The following is a 12,444-nucleotide window of genomic DNA, read 5'->3' as shown; positions in this document are numbered from 1 at the left end:
CATCAGCAAAAATAGAGCAAAGAACACTTTCATTTCTTGTACGCTAACGTCTACCCATTTCCTAAATCTGCTACGAGCTGGGAGTGTGTCACGGTGTGCATTTAGATATTGCTGGGCAAATCGATTGGTCTCAGTGCAGAGCAATTGCCAAAATTGTAAAGTAAAAAACAGGCAAAAATAATGATATGGCTCAGCATTTTCTGGCACTGGCACCTTGATACCGGGCTGGGCAGTGAACGAGTCTTGCAAGGGCTGGTTTTCTTCCATCTTCCATTGCCCTAATACATCACAACACGAATAATGTAGGAAATATCAGGCCACATGATGCCCTACAGTGTAGGAAGGCTGATGTACGTCTCAAATACTCTGGAATTTAGGCAACATTTTGTTTGAAAATTCTCCAGTTACGCTATGCATAACGCCAAACAGATCTTGAACGATGGCCAGGAATATTACAGTAAGACTACTTTCAACAAAGGTACAAACGCACGTATAATAGTTTTACTCAGCTCAAAGTGCAAACACAGCGTACTCAAATTCACACGAACAAATAAATACTATTGAAAAGATAATTACCTTCGCTCCCATCGTCTCCTGCGGCAAGCTGCTCCTGGATGTGGACATGCGACCTCTCGGACGCCTGTTCATCATCGTCGCTCTCCGTGCCACTAGTACTACTGCTGCTACTGCTGTCACGGACGTCCGCCGGCTGCGCTTCATTCGCAACATCGATGTCCGCGTGCTCCGCGACGTACTCATCGACACTGGCGCTTGCTCCGCCACTCACATCAGGCGCAGTTTCGTTCTGAACTCTGGCCCTTGCTGGCGTCCATAGACCCTCCTCGTCGCTGTCGCTACTCACTGACGGCTCCACATCGCTGTCTGAACTCAGAAACAGCTCGTGGAGCGCTTCGTCCACAGTTCTTCCTCTCGCGCGGCGCAGCATTTTCAACCAAAATGTTCTCGCCTGAAACTATTCCCCGTGCGTCTCCTTTCGTTCGATTTTTCCCGCCTCGAATCACGTGCCGGTTCCAGGCAGCCCCCAGCAGCCCGCGAACAGCCAGCGGTCCACGACAGAGCCACTGGGACTCGATACGGACCCCACGATCACGATAGGCAGCTTCGCTCTACAGCGTCGTACTAGTACGACGGTCGTGGGGCATGCAACTAATGTGCGTCGTACTAGTACGACGCTCGTGCTAAAGGGGTTAATACCGTCGGTCAGTGCCGTGCAATGTTATCGCATGAGCTGATTGTTTAGAAACTGGTGGTGTTAGGCCATGTAAAATATATTGATTGTTTCGTCAGATTTTCCCGAGAAATCGGGGCGGACGGGAGGTTTTTAATTTTTTTGTATTGTGCATTTATGGCTGTAGGGCAGGTACTAGGTGTTCGCAACCCCAGAGGATTAATGGAAAGTGGAACAATCAACGTTACGCAGAAAAACCGAAGAAAATCAGGCAGCTTATGATCAGTTTCACTTTTCAAGCCCACGGCAACTAAGTTATGGTTCAGTCTGTGGACTTGACCTTCGAAAATCTACGGCCATGCTTATTAGAGGCTGTAGACCGCAGTGCATACAGTACATTTACCAGTACTAAAAACTAAAATAATTCGTGCGGGGAGGGTGAACATTTGGGCGGGCGCGGACGATAAAACAATCAATTTTTTTACTTGGCCTTAATGGACATTATAGCGCAACTTGTAGTTCCTTGGTCCTTTTTCTCTTCTACAAATCTCATCATTTTCTTACCATTTTCATATCTATTATCGTCCATCAATTCCTGCCATATTGTAGTCACATTTTCAGCTATCCCTCCTACACATCACGGTTTGTTTACATTTCATCATTTTTGTTCTCTGCTGCAGCGAGTAGACAATCTTCAGAAGTTCTGAAAAAATACCCGATAAAACTGAATTATAGAACACAATAGCAAACTCTCAGGGGCGTAGCACCCGCTACGACTGGTACGACCATGGCCGTACCACTTTTCGAAAAGTGTGGTCCGTCCGGAACGTGCAAAGCCATAATAAAAAAATCAGGATCCATCGATGCATATGCGCATCAGACTTTGTCCTTTTTCTAGACTCGTACGATCATACTCGTAGATCTGCCATGCCCATGCATCTGTGCATGTTCATGCATTTGTGCATGTCCATGCACGTCTCTTCTGATCGTGAAATAATGCTAGGACTTTAGGCCATCATTTTTTATATCTACGTTTCGCGTCGTCCGCACGCATACGTTTTGATTTTTTTCGGATAAAAAAAATCGAACGTGCACAGTGAGTGTACGATCGCGCAAGTCATCACTCAGGTTGCGTTTGGTTGGGCATTTTCAGAATGTAAATGAGAACCATTCTGGAATGGGAATCGGCAAGAATCACCTGACCAAACTAACGCGCCAGAATCAATTAGGAATCACTTGACATAGCAATTCCATGATGTCGTTGTGGAACGGCGGCTGTCTTTTCTTTTACCCGACTCTAGTTTCCTTGAGAAAGTCAAGGTACTTCTGAGTGCATGATTTGAGGCACTTGAACCTGTTGCTACATTGTTTGGCTCATCGCAGCCATTATCATTTTTGATTCCGGAATGAGAATGCTCATTCCAGCATGTGAGGTGGAATGATCATTCTCCAAAAAGAATCATTCTCAGCGATTCCCATTCTGGAATCATGTGGAATGTGACCAACCTAACGCACTTTTTGGACCAACCAAACGAGCGAGAATGATTCCGAGTGATTCCAAGTGATTCCCATTTGGGAATGTGACCAACCAAACGTAACCTCAGTGTGGACTGGTTGCATACGGCGAAGCTGGAATTCAGAAATGGCCTCGATGCCAGCGTTGGTAAATCGTTTGTTCGGCATCTGCATGCGAGCAATATTCTATGAGCCACCAGACCGCATCGATCGCCTCAAGCTGAGAGGATGCGTCGTTCCGGAGCTCTTTGCACTTTGCACTAAGTCTGAGTACATTTACCAATAATCCAGCGAAGCATGGGCACGAACGGTTGTCTCCTCTATCTAAAGTGAATACATGTATTTACTCATGCTGATAACCCAGATTTTGTGCTTCGATGTACGATTTTTCTTTCGAATATACACCATGCACGAGCTATTGTGCTATGTACAGTAGCTATACACCTCTGATGAGCCTTTTTTATTATTTTGCAATTTTTTATTTTTTCCACCTCTCGCATATGATTCTGGAAGTTGAACTGACGTGAAACATAGATATAAAAAATGATGGCCTTATAAACTGTGCCAGAAGTGTGCCAGAAGTTCCCAGAACGCAGGATTTTGTGTCTTTTTTACAAAAATTTCCCGGGGACGTCCCCCGGACCCCCCCCTCCAAAACGGCCTTTGGCCGCGCCGACCTTTGGCCGCGCCGACCTTTGGTCGTACCACCTCCAAAACCCCGCCTACGCCCCTGACTCTGGTACACTGTACACTGCCGAGCTACTACCACTGTAGTGCAGCCAATAACGAAATGTAGCCAAAAAGGTATGTGCTAAGCTGTTTTAATATCACTTACTGATGCAACTGATCATATAAGCCACGTTTATACTAAGGACGGTTTGTCCAAAGCATGTACGTGAAGGAATTCGATTTAGTTCAAACTCTGTGTACAAAACAATACAAGAAAACAAGAGAAGAGCTGTCGTCAAGCCAACAGACTACGCACGGTAATAGCCTCGCGGGTTTAACCCACTCTTGTTGATATTATTGCATTTTTCAAGTTCAGTGGTAGCTTTGACTATGAGAATAGCCTGGGCAATTACCGTAGGGAAGGATGGTCTGGTATTCACAGAAAAACCAAACTTGGCAGCTCTGCAAAATGAAACAGGCCTTGCGAAAATATGTACGAATTTTCGCACGAACTTTGCTCATTTTTATAATTTGCACGCACTGAGTGCACGTATGCCATGACCCAATCTCACGAAACTTCCCACGACAGTTTATTTCGCGTTCCCTGCAAGTTCCGTGCGAAGTTTCGTAGAGCGAAAGTTTGTGTGCATTTTCATTTCGCAGAACCTCTCTCTTTCCCACTCACAGACCTGAATCAGAGTTTCGCTACGTTCTAGTGTGATGTTGTCACAAGTTGTAGATAAACCTTGCTTTGTTGAACACATATTGTTGGTTGACAGCACATTACAAGGTGAAGGACCACCGTGTTCGGAAACAGTGACCTTGCTACAGCCATCCACGGTTGGCAGAGCTCCGGGCTGACAGTACACTAGCAAAAACGAGAAGACTAAATCAACTCCCCCAGTATAGTGAGGCCCAGAACCAGGGCTAATAATACCCATTCAGTTCAAAATGGGCGCAAGACCGGGGCTCTGCCAACCATGGATGGTTGTACAAGTAGTAAGGTCACTGTTTCCAAACACAGTGGTCCTCCGCCAGCGGCCTTGTAACATGCTGTCAACATCCAACATTGATGATGCAAGCAGAGCCCCAAAACGTGTGCGCAAGACGCTATGTCCGTCTTCTCTAGTTAATAAGGAAGTCCCTCCAGACGTTGCCTTCTTCTTACAGGGGGAGCCCTCATTGCTCCTTACAGAGCGGAATGAAAACAGGTACAGACGACCTACCATATAAGGAGAATGCTGGGGGGCCTGTTGGCTGTCTCTAAGTGTTATAGTACTTTCAAAGGCCAAAGGTAGATATAGAGCGAAGTAAAGCTGCAGGGCCTGTGGTCGGATTTCAAAATAACAATTTTCTGATGACCCGCCAAATGTTGTTATTCGCAAAGTAATTAGTTGACTGTATATGCCAAAGTCGCTTCACAAGTAGAAAATCGACAGGGGGCGGATCAACGGTACTTTACAGTACAATGTGTCCAATTTTGTATTGTAGCATGTCTAAATTTCGTTGGTACTAGTATTAGAGTGACATGATTATACCAATAGCCAGAAGACAACCCAACAACAACAACTAAATTTTAAATTGCATTCCCTGTGGGTCCCGTTTTTGGTCCCCTCGGAGAGGAAAAAGACCCAAGTGCGATCAGAATGTGTGGCACATGTTCTGAGCTGCCTTTTGAGTGAGAAACTTGTCAGCGCTGTCTAGGTTCAGCCTGATCCCATAACTCAGATGGTTAGAGCATTGCTCATTACAAGCAAGGTCCCGGGTTCGAGTCCTGGTGGGTCTGGCATTGTGTTCTCTTTTCAGGAAGTTTACTTCCCTGACTGAACCCAGTGGGTCCATTTTTATTAGTCGTATGCTTGTTTTGATTCCCACTATGAATAAGTATACAACAACAGCAACAACAACAACAACAACAACAACAACAACAACAACAACAACAACAACAACAATAACAACAACATAATTATATCCTGCCTATAATATGCATGCATTGCTGTCACCCCGCTCTCAATCACAGCCCTTGACCGTCTTGAGCGAATCCAGCGCAAGGCGGCCAGAATTTGCCTCCGTCTCCCCTCTACACTCCTCTGAATCATTCAACACTGCTCGATCGGCTCAAATGGCCGACAATGTTCTCTCACCGCAAAGTGTAGCTCACCCTTCTTGCTCACTCCATAAAATACCAATATGCCCCACAACACATACGCATGCTCAACACCCCCGCTCAAATGACGGCCCAGTATAGCCTTCGACACGCACGCACTTGGCACCTCCCACCCACCAGAACTGATCGCTGTAAAGACTCCCCACTGTATAAGTCCCTAGAATACTACAACCATTTTGCAAAAAAGCCCCGGTGAGAAAGCAGCCTTGCCCGTTCATATGGTGAATTAAAATAAAGAAACAACAATAACAACAACAACATACTTGAGTAAGCAGGCTGAAGAATAGCCAGCAGGGCCAATCCAATCTGCGGTTGAGAAGAGAGAGAGAGAGAGAGAGAGAGAGAGAGAGAGAGAGAGAGAGAGAGAGAGAGAGAGAGAGAGAGAGAGAGAGAGAGAGAAGAGAGAGAAAGGGAGAAAGATAGAGAGAGAAAACATATGGAATGGCACTTGCAACCATAATTTTCATATGTAAAAATCCACAACTGCTAAGCATGCTTTGTTGCTTTGGAGACAGGTTGGCTGCATGCGTCAACCGCATGCGCGACGAACTGAAACCGCGTTTTCCATTTTGTTTTCGACATGGTGTGTACCTGGACGTTGCCATGGATAAATCCGGAAAGTGCGAAAATATTTCAAAAAGTCCAACGGAGGACCCAACGTAGGAAACAGCATTCCTACGGAAATCCGTAGAGAGATTCAAGTATGAAGGTTGCCCTCCCTCCCCAGCGCGTACGACATACGGATCTTCATACGTTATTTCATCTTGGGCAATCTGTAAGAAGACCTTAGGGTCTGTTCAGAATCAGAATGCCCAAGTAAAATACAATACAAAAAAATACGTAATTACACTCCCTATTCAGCGCTCCAGACGTGGGTCTGATCTATGACAACACGTGGAAGGAATCGAGAGGGCTCATACGGGTTCGTAGGAGTGTGGGTGCGGACAAGAGAGATAAAACAGTTTGTGCTGCATACAGTACGGATGGCAGCCGGGATGGGTCCTGCCACTGTGTTGTCGCTTACTTCCTCCGCGTCATTAAAATTGTAGCTTCCCAGAGCGAGTTTTCGAATTTATTTTGTCCACTCGAAGGGCAAAGAAATCAGCTAGAAATTGAGGCAGAGCATTGTCGACGGACCAAGCTTTAGTTTGTGGCCCCCCGCTTCGCTCACTTGCAGCTAAGGTCGACGTATTCATCAGAGTTTGAGGCAGACCCTTCAGCACTCAACAATACGCTTAACAAGACGCGCGGTCAAATTCAGGTCAAGAAACTTCGTTTTCAAGGGATCCATGCCTCCAGGTGGCAGGCGATGAAGGCAAGTTAGCATTTTTCAAGTACACTGTAACGAACTTCCAGCGGGATAGGGTAAGCAGTTTCGCACCTTCTTTCCTCGACAAGCGCTTTGCTGATTTTGTTGGTGTTTTCAGACCTGATACCTTCGCAGCAACATGCGCCACAAGTAGCGCATTTTAGGAATTTGAATCCGCTTTGTTCTTGCCATCGTCAACTTCAGCATTTCGTATTCAGGAGGGATACCAGGATTCTTATACCCGAACTTGCAGTCTTGATAAATGCCCGCGCGAACGATGTGGGACGGCACGAACTCCAGAAAACGAAATGCGCTCTGGGGCGGAATAGTGCGGAGCGCGATGAATTTGCTTGGTGCGGAAGAGAGCTCCGACAAAGTCCGAGACCACCACGGCTTCAGTGACAAGTAGACATCGCGCAGGAAGGGTCGCACCAGTGTTCGAACACAAAACACAGCGATTCCGACAGTCTGACTAAGACGAGCCAAGTCTCAAATATTGCGATGTGCGAAGCGACAATTTTAATGACGCGGAGGAAGTACATGAACATGCATTTTAAAATACAATCTTAAGAACATCATTTTGTCTAAATAGCAAACGTTTTTTTGCGGGTTAAAAGGAAAAAAAGGAATAACACAATATTTTTACCTGTCCCCACTGGACACCACGATTCCTCATTTTCGAGAGATTTTCTATAAAACCCGCATTAGCCATGGAAATGTACAAGAAAATAGTACATGATGTTGAAAATGTACTTCAAAGTCATACCGATCCGTGAGTTTGTACGGCAAAGTTGTAAACTTTAATGAAACTGTACACTAAATGTGTATTTTCACAAGTTTGAGGCAAAGAGACAAACGGGAAAAGTCTGAAGAAAAAATTGACCGTCACCACCAGGACTCGAACCAGGGACCCTCGCTTGTAGCCAGCGATGCTCTAACCACTGAGCTATGGTGTAGTCGTCATCCCAGCAGAGACTGTTCAACATTTTCTTCAGACTTCGTAACTCACACTTCCTGTGAATCCACACAGGCGGGTTGGACGCAGCCCTCACTGTACCCACACACTTCACGTACACTCTAGCACGCGGGGAGCCCCAAGTCATAAAATCTTCACTAGTTTGAGGGAAAGAGACAAACGGGAAAAGTCTGAAGAAAAAATTGACTGTCACCACCAGGACTCGAACCAGGGACCCTCGCTTGTAGCTAGCGATGCTCTAACCACTGAGCTATGGTGTAGTCGTCATCCCAGCAGAGACTGTTCAACATTTTCTTCAGACTTCGTAACTCACACTTCCTTTGAATCCACACAGGCGGGTGGGATGCAGCCCTCACTGTACCCACACACTTCACGTACACTCTAGCACGCGTGGAGCCCCAAGTCATAAAATCTTCACTAGTTTGAGGGAAAGAGACAAACGGGAAAAGTCTGAAGAAAAAATTGACCGTCACCACCAGGACTCGAACCAGGGACCCTCGCTTGTAGCCAGCGATGCTCTAACCACTGAGCTATGGTGTGGTCGTCATCCCAGCAGAGACTGTTCAACATTTTCTTCAGACTTCGTAACTCACACTTCCTGTGAATCCACACAGGCGGGTGGGACGCAGCCCTCACTGTACCCACACACTTCACGTACACTCTACCACGCGGGGAGCCCCAAGTCATAAAATCTTCACTAGTTTGAGGGAAAGAGACAAACGCGAAAAGTCTGAAGAAAAAATTGACTGTCACCACCAGGACTCGAACCAGGGACCCTCGCTTGTAGCTAGCGATGCTCTAACCACTGAGCTATGGTGTAGTCGTCATCCCAGCAGAGACTGTTCAACATTTTCTTCAGACTTCGTAACTCACAATTCCTTTGAATCCGCACAGGCGGGTGGGACGCAGCCCTCACTGTACCCACACACTTCACGTACACTCTAGCACGCGGGGAGCCCCAAGTCATAAAATCTTCACTAGTTTGAGGGAAAGAGACAAACGGGAAAGTCTGAAGAAAAAATTGACTGTCACCACCAGGACTCGACCCAGGGACCCTCGCTTGTAGCTAGCGATGCTCTAACCACTGAGCTATGGTGTAGTCGTCATCCCAGCAGAGACTGTTCAACATTTTCTTCAGATATCGTAACTCACACTTCCTTTGAATCCACACAGGCGGGTGGGACGCAGCCCTCACTGTACCCACACACTTCACGTACACTCTAGCACGCGTGGAGCCCCAAGTCATAAAATCTTCACTAGTTTGAGGGAAAGAGACAAACGGGAAAAGTCTGAAGAAAACATTGACCGTCACCACCAGGACTCGAACCAGGGACCGTCGCTTGTAGCCAGCGATGCTCTAACCACTGAGCTATAGTGTAGTCGTCATCCCAGCAGAGACTGTTCAACATTTTCTTCAGACTTCGTAACTCACACTTCCTTTGAATCCACACAGGCGGGTGGGACGCAGCCCTCACTGTACCCACACACTTCACGTACACTCTAGCACGCGGGGAGCCCCAAGTCATAAAATCTTCACTAGTTTGAGGGAAAGAGACAAACGGGGAAAGTCTGAAGAAAAAATTGACTGTCACCACCAGGACTCGAACCAGGGACCCTCGCTTCTAGCTAGCGATGCTCTAACCACTGAGCTATGGTGTAGTCGTCATCCCAGCAGAGACTGTTCAACATTTTCTTCAGACTTCGTAACTCACACTTCCTTTGAATCCACACAGGCGGGTGGGACGCAGCCCTCACTGTACTCACACACTTCACGTACACTCTAGCACGCGGGGAGCCCCAAGTCATAAAATCTTCACTAGTTTGAAGGAAAGACACAAACGGGAAAAGTCTGAAGAAAAAATTGACCGTCACCACCAGGACTCGAACCAGGGACCCTCGCTTGTAGCCAGCGATGCTCTAACCACTGAGCTATGGTGTAGTCGTCATCCCAGCAGAGACTGTTCAACATTTTCTTCAGACTTCATAACTCACACTTCCTTTGGATCCACACAGGCGGGTGGGACGCAGCCCTCACTGTACCCACACACTTCACGTACACTCTAGCACGCGGGGAGCCCCAAGTCATAAAATCTTCACTAGTTTGAGGGAAAGACACAAACGGGAAAAGTCTGAAGAAAAAATTGACCGTCACCACCAGGACTCGAACCAGGGACCCTCGCTTGTAGCTAGAATAAAGTTGTATTAGTGACAGTAACTCGTGCATAAGGACCGCACAATCCGGCATATGTGCCGCATAATCCCACACAAATGCCGCATATTAGAGAGGTTAAGTTACACGTTTTTGCCCTTTTTCAAAACGCGGTGCAAATCTCACGTTACGTGTAATTTTTAGAGGCACGTGCGACGTGACGTGAATTTTTGCCTGGCAGGATTCGGGTTTAGTTCGCACAAATATCAAATCTTCCAACAAACTTGATAAATCTCGATAAAATTCCGGAAACTCACACAAATTCGGTCAGGATAACCAAGCGAAACTTCCAAAAACTCACGTCATGAACTTACGTGCGGGACAGTCAACTCACGTAAAACACGTCAAATTTTACGTGAGTTTTTTCACTTTTTGACCTAAAAGTTCACGGACGTAAGACTTTTACGTGAAACTTAACCTCACTAATGGCCCGTTTTCGCCCGCATAATCATGCGCATAATTTATGGGTTTTGTCCGCCGGGTATTCTGTGAGGACAGTTGTACGGGCCCTGACTGTCCATAAAAGTAACCAGATCATACAGTCAGCGAGGGCAACAAGGCACAAAACTCACAAGGAGTACGGAACAAATGCACCTACATTATACTACTGTTAAGTGAAAAAAATTTTCGCTAAAGATTAAATTTCGCTATTTTCGCGATCATCGCACATTCGCGAATGTAAATCGCCGCTAAATGCTCTGAAAATTGATTATAGACAGTGCATGATCCAACTGAAGAGATGAAATCGCCAAAGTTTCTCAACGTGAACCAGCCCAATTCTTGAAAACGCAAACTTTGCGCGCCGCGAAAGTTTAATGCTTTACAGTGCCTGTTTTGCAATAATATTTGGAGCAGACACTTTGGACTCAGATGGAGAGCCAAGGTCGAATTCAGTATACAAAAAGAGAAAGACCAAGGAACTACAAGTTACGCTATACTGCCCGTCAGTGTCAGTGTCGTGCAATGGTATCGCATGAGCTGATTGTCTAGTAACTGGTGGTGTTAGTGGGACAGTATAGCGTAACTTGTAGTTCCTTGGTCTTTCTCTTTTGTATAAGCAGACACTTTCTTCGATATTAATTTTTTTCGGAGAAGGTAAGGCCCAAGGGGGGGGGGGGGTTGTCAACTGAAGAAAGTTGTTTGTTTCGGAGAGAGGGTAATTTATTGGACATCTACACAGAGCTCACTGACTTGCTACTTTCCGGCCTGGTTGTGAATCTGGCTTTGGTAACTTTATTTTTGCATTGCCATCAGGTTCAGCCTCATTCTTTGTGCTGCGCTGATGAGCAGCATGCATGCTGTCTGCAGATTGAGGATATGATCACCCAAATAATTCGCACGATTTGGCAGCACTAAAACTCCATTCGGTTACGAGAAAAAGTGAATTCCGTTACTAACCAGTGCAGAGAAAGCCATAGCGCAACCAGGTCTAGCAAAACACCACCGTTTGAATACAGTGAATGACTGCTTGCGTTGTTATCACCTGTATGCGATTCCACAGCCATATCCCGCACCAGGCCGGCGGAAGAAAGGAAACAAGAAAGACAACAGGCACAAGTTTGTCTCCCGTGGCTCAAGAGCTGCCCTAGAAGCAATCCAAGTCTCACTCACCAACAGAGCAATCGAAGATGTTTACACGACGACTGCCAAACACAAAGTGAGGATAGACAAGATTTTACCGCCTGCCATGCCACACAGTCCTAGTACAGTACACGGTATACCCAGTACACATTTTCGGGACGAACACGGTGCTTTCCTTGATTGGGACTTCCTTCAAGACAAGAGGCTTCTCCCGCGGCCCGCCGCCCCTAGATTTGGTGCCTTGCGGTGCTCGTGTTTGTCCTGCGCTACTGCAGGTTTGTATACGCCTATACACTTCATCCAGTGTACGTGTGTACATCCCGATATACGATCTATTGCACAATAGGTACTAGGTTACCGGTATGCGATACACGTCATAATAGTACGTTTGCCACCCCGAATTCTTCTATATAAGGGGTTTCTGTACCCGCTTTGGGCATTTTGCCACCCCAACTGCCTCCTATATATGGCGGATTTGACATTATCGCATAACCTCTATGGGTGGACCGGCGCTTTCGCGGGATCGGGAAATATTTGTTTGACCACGCTCTGCGCGGCATGCACTGCATTTGGCTTCAGCCGGCCTCCGGCAGCTCCCTGACTTCTTGTCAGGGAATTCCGGAAGTGATTGATTGTATCCTCGTATGACTCTACCGTACTGTACTGCAGACGCGTGCTTGACCCCGTTGGAAATGTACGCAACAGTGCCCACCCTGGCCTGTTGCAGTGTTGGCCTTGGGTTTGCCCTGGTGCGTTGTGGTGCTATGTGCCTGCGTGGCTCAAGCCAAGGAGCATGCTTGCTCCTGCCGTGCCTGAGTCCCCTGCTGTG

General features: G+C 46.7%; 2 long non-coding RNA genes across 2 annotated transcripts; both read right to left on the bottom strand.

The window, feature by feature from the left end:
* Positions 1–92: 92 nt before the first annotated feature.
* LOC135823460 (uncharacterized) lies at positions 93–1,155 on the bottom strand. Its single transcript, XR_010554712.1, has 2 exons — positions 577–1,155; positions 93–278 (listed from the first exon to the last, which is right to left on the bottom strand). It is a non-coding gene; the product is annotated as an uncharacterized LOC135823460 (long non-coding RNA).
* Positions 1,156–3,532: 2,377 nt separating this feature from the next.
* LOC135822299 (uncharacterized) lies at positions 3,533–11,795 on the bottom strand. The gene is made up of 4 exons (XR_010554469.1): positions 11,646–11,795; positions 11,433–11,517; positions 5,804–5,846; positions 3,533–3,626 (listed from the first exon to the last, which is right to left on the bottom strand). It is a non-coding gene; the product is annotated as an uncharacterized LOC135822299 (long non-coding RNA).
* Positions 11,796–12,444: the final 649 nt, after the last annotated feature.

The sequence above is a fragment of the Sycon ciliatum genome, chromosome 8 (assembly GCF_964019385.1).
Source record: "Sycon ciliatum chromosome 8, ocSycCili1.1, whole genome shotgun sequence".
Taxonomy (NCBI): domain Eukaryota; kingdom Metazoa; phylum Porifera; class Calcarea; order Leucosolenida; family Sycettidae; genus Sycon; species Sycon ciliatum.
The sequence above is the reverse complement of the archived record's forward strand: the minus strand, read 5'-3'. Positions and strand labels throughout refer to the sequence as shown.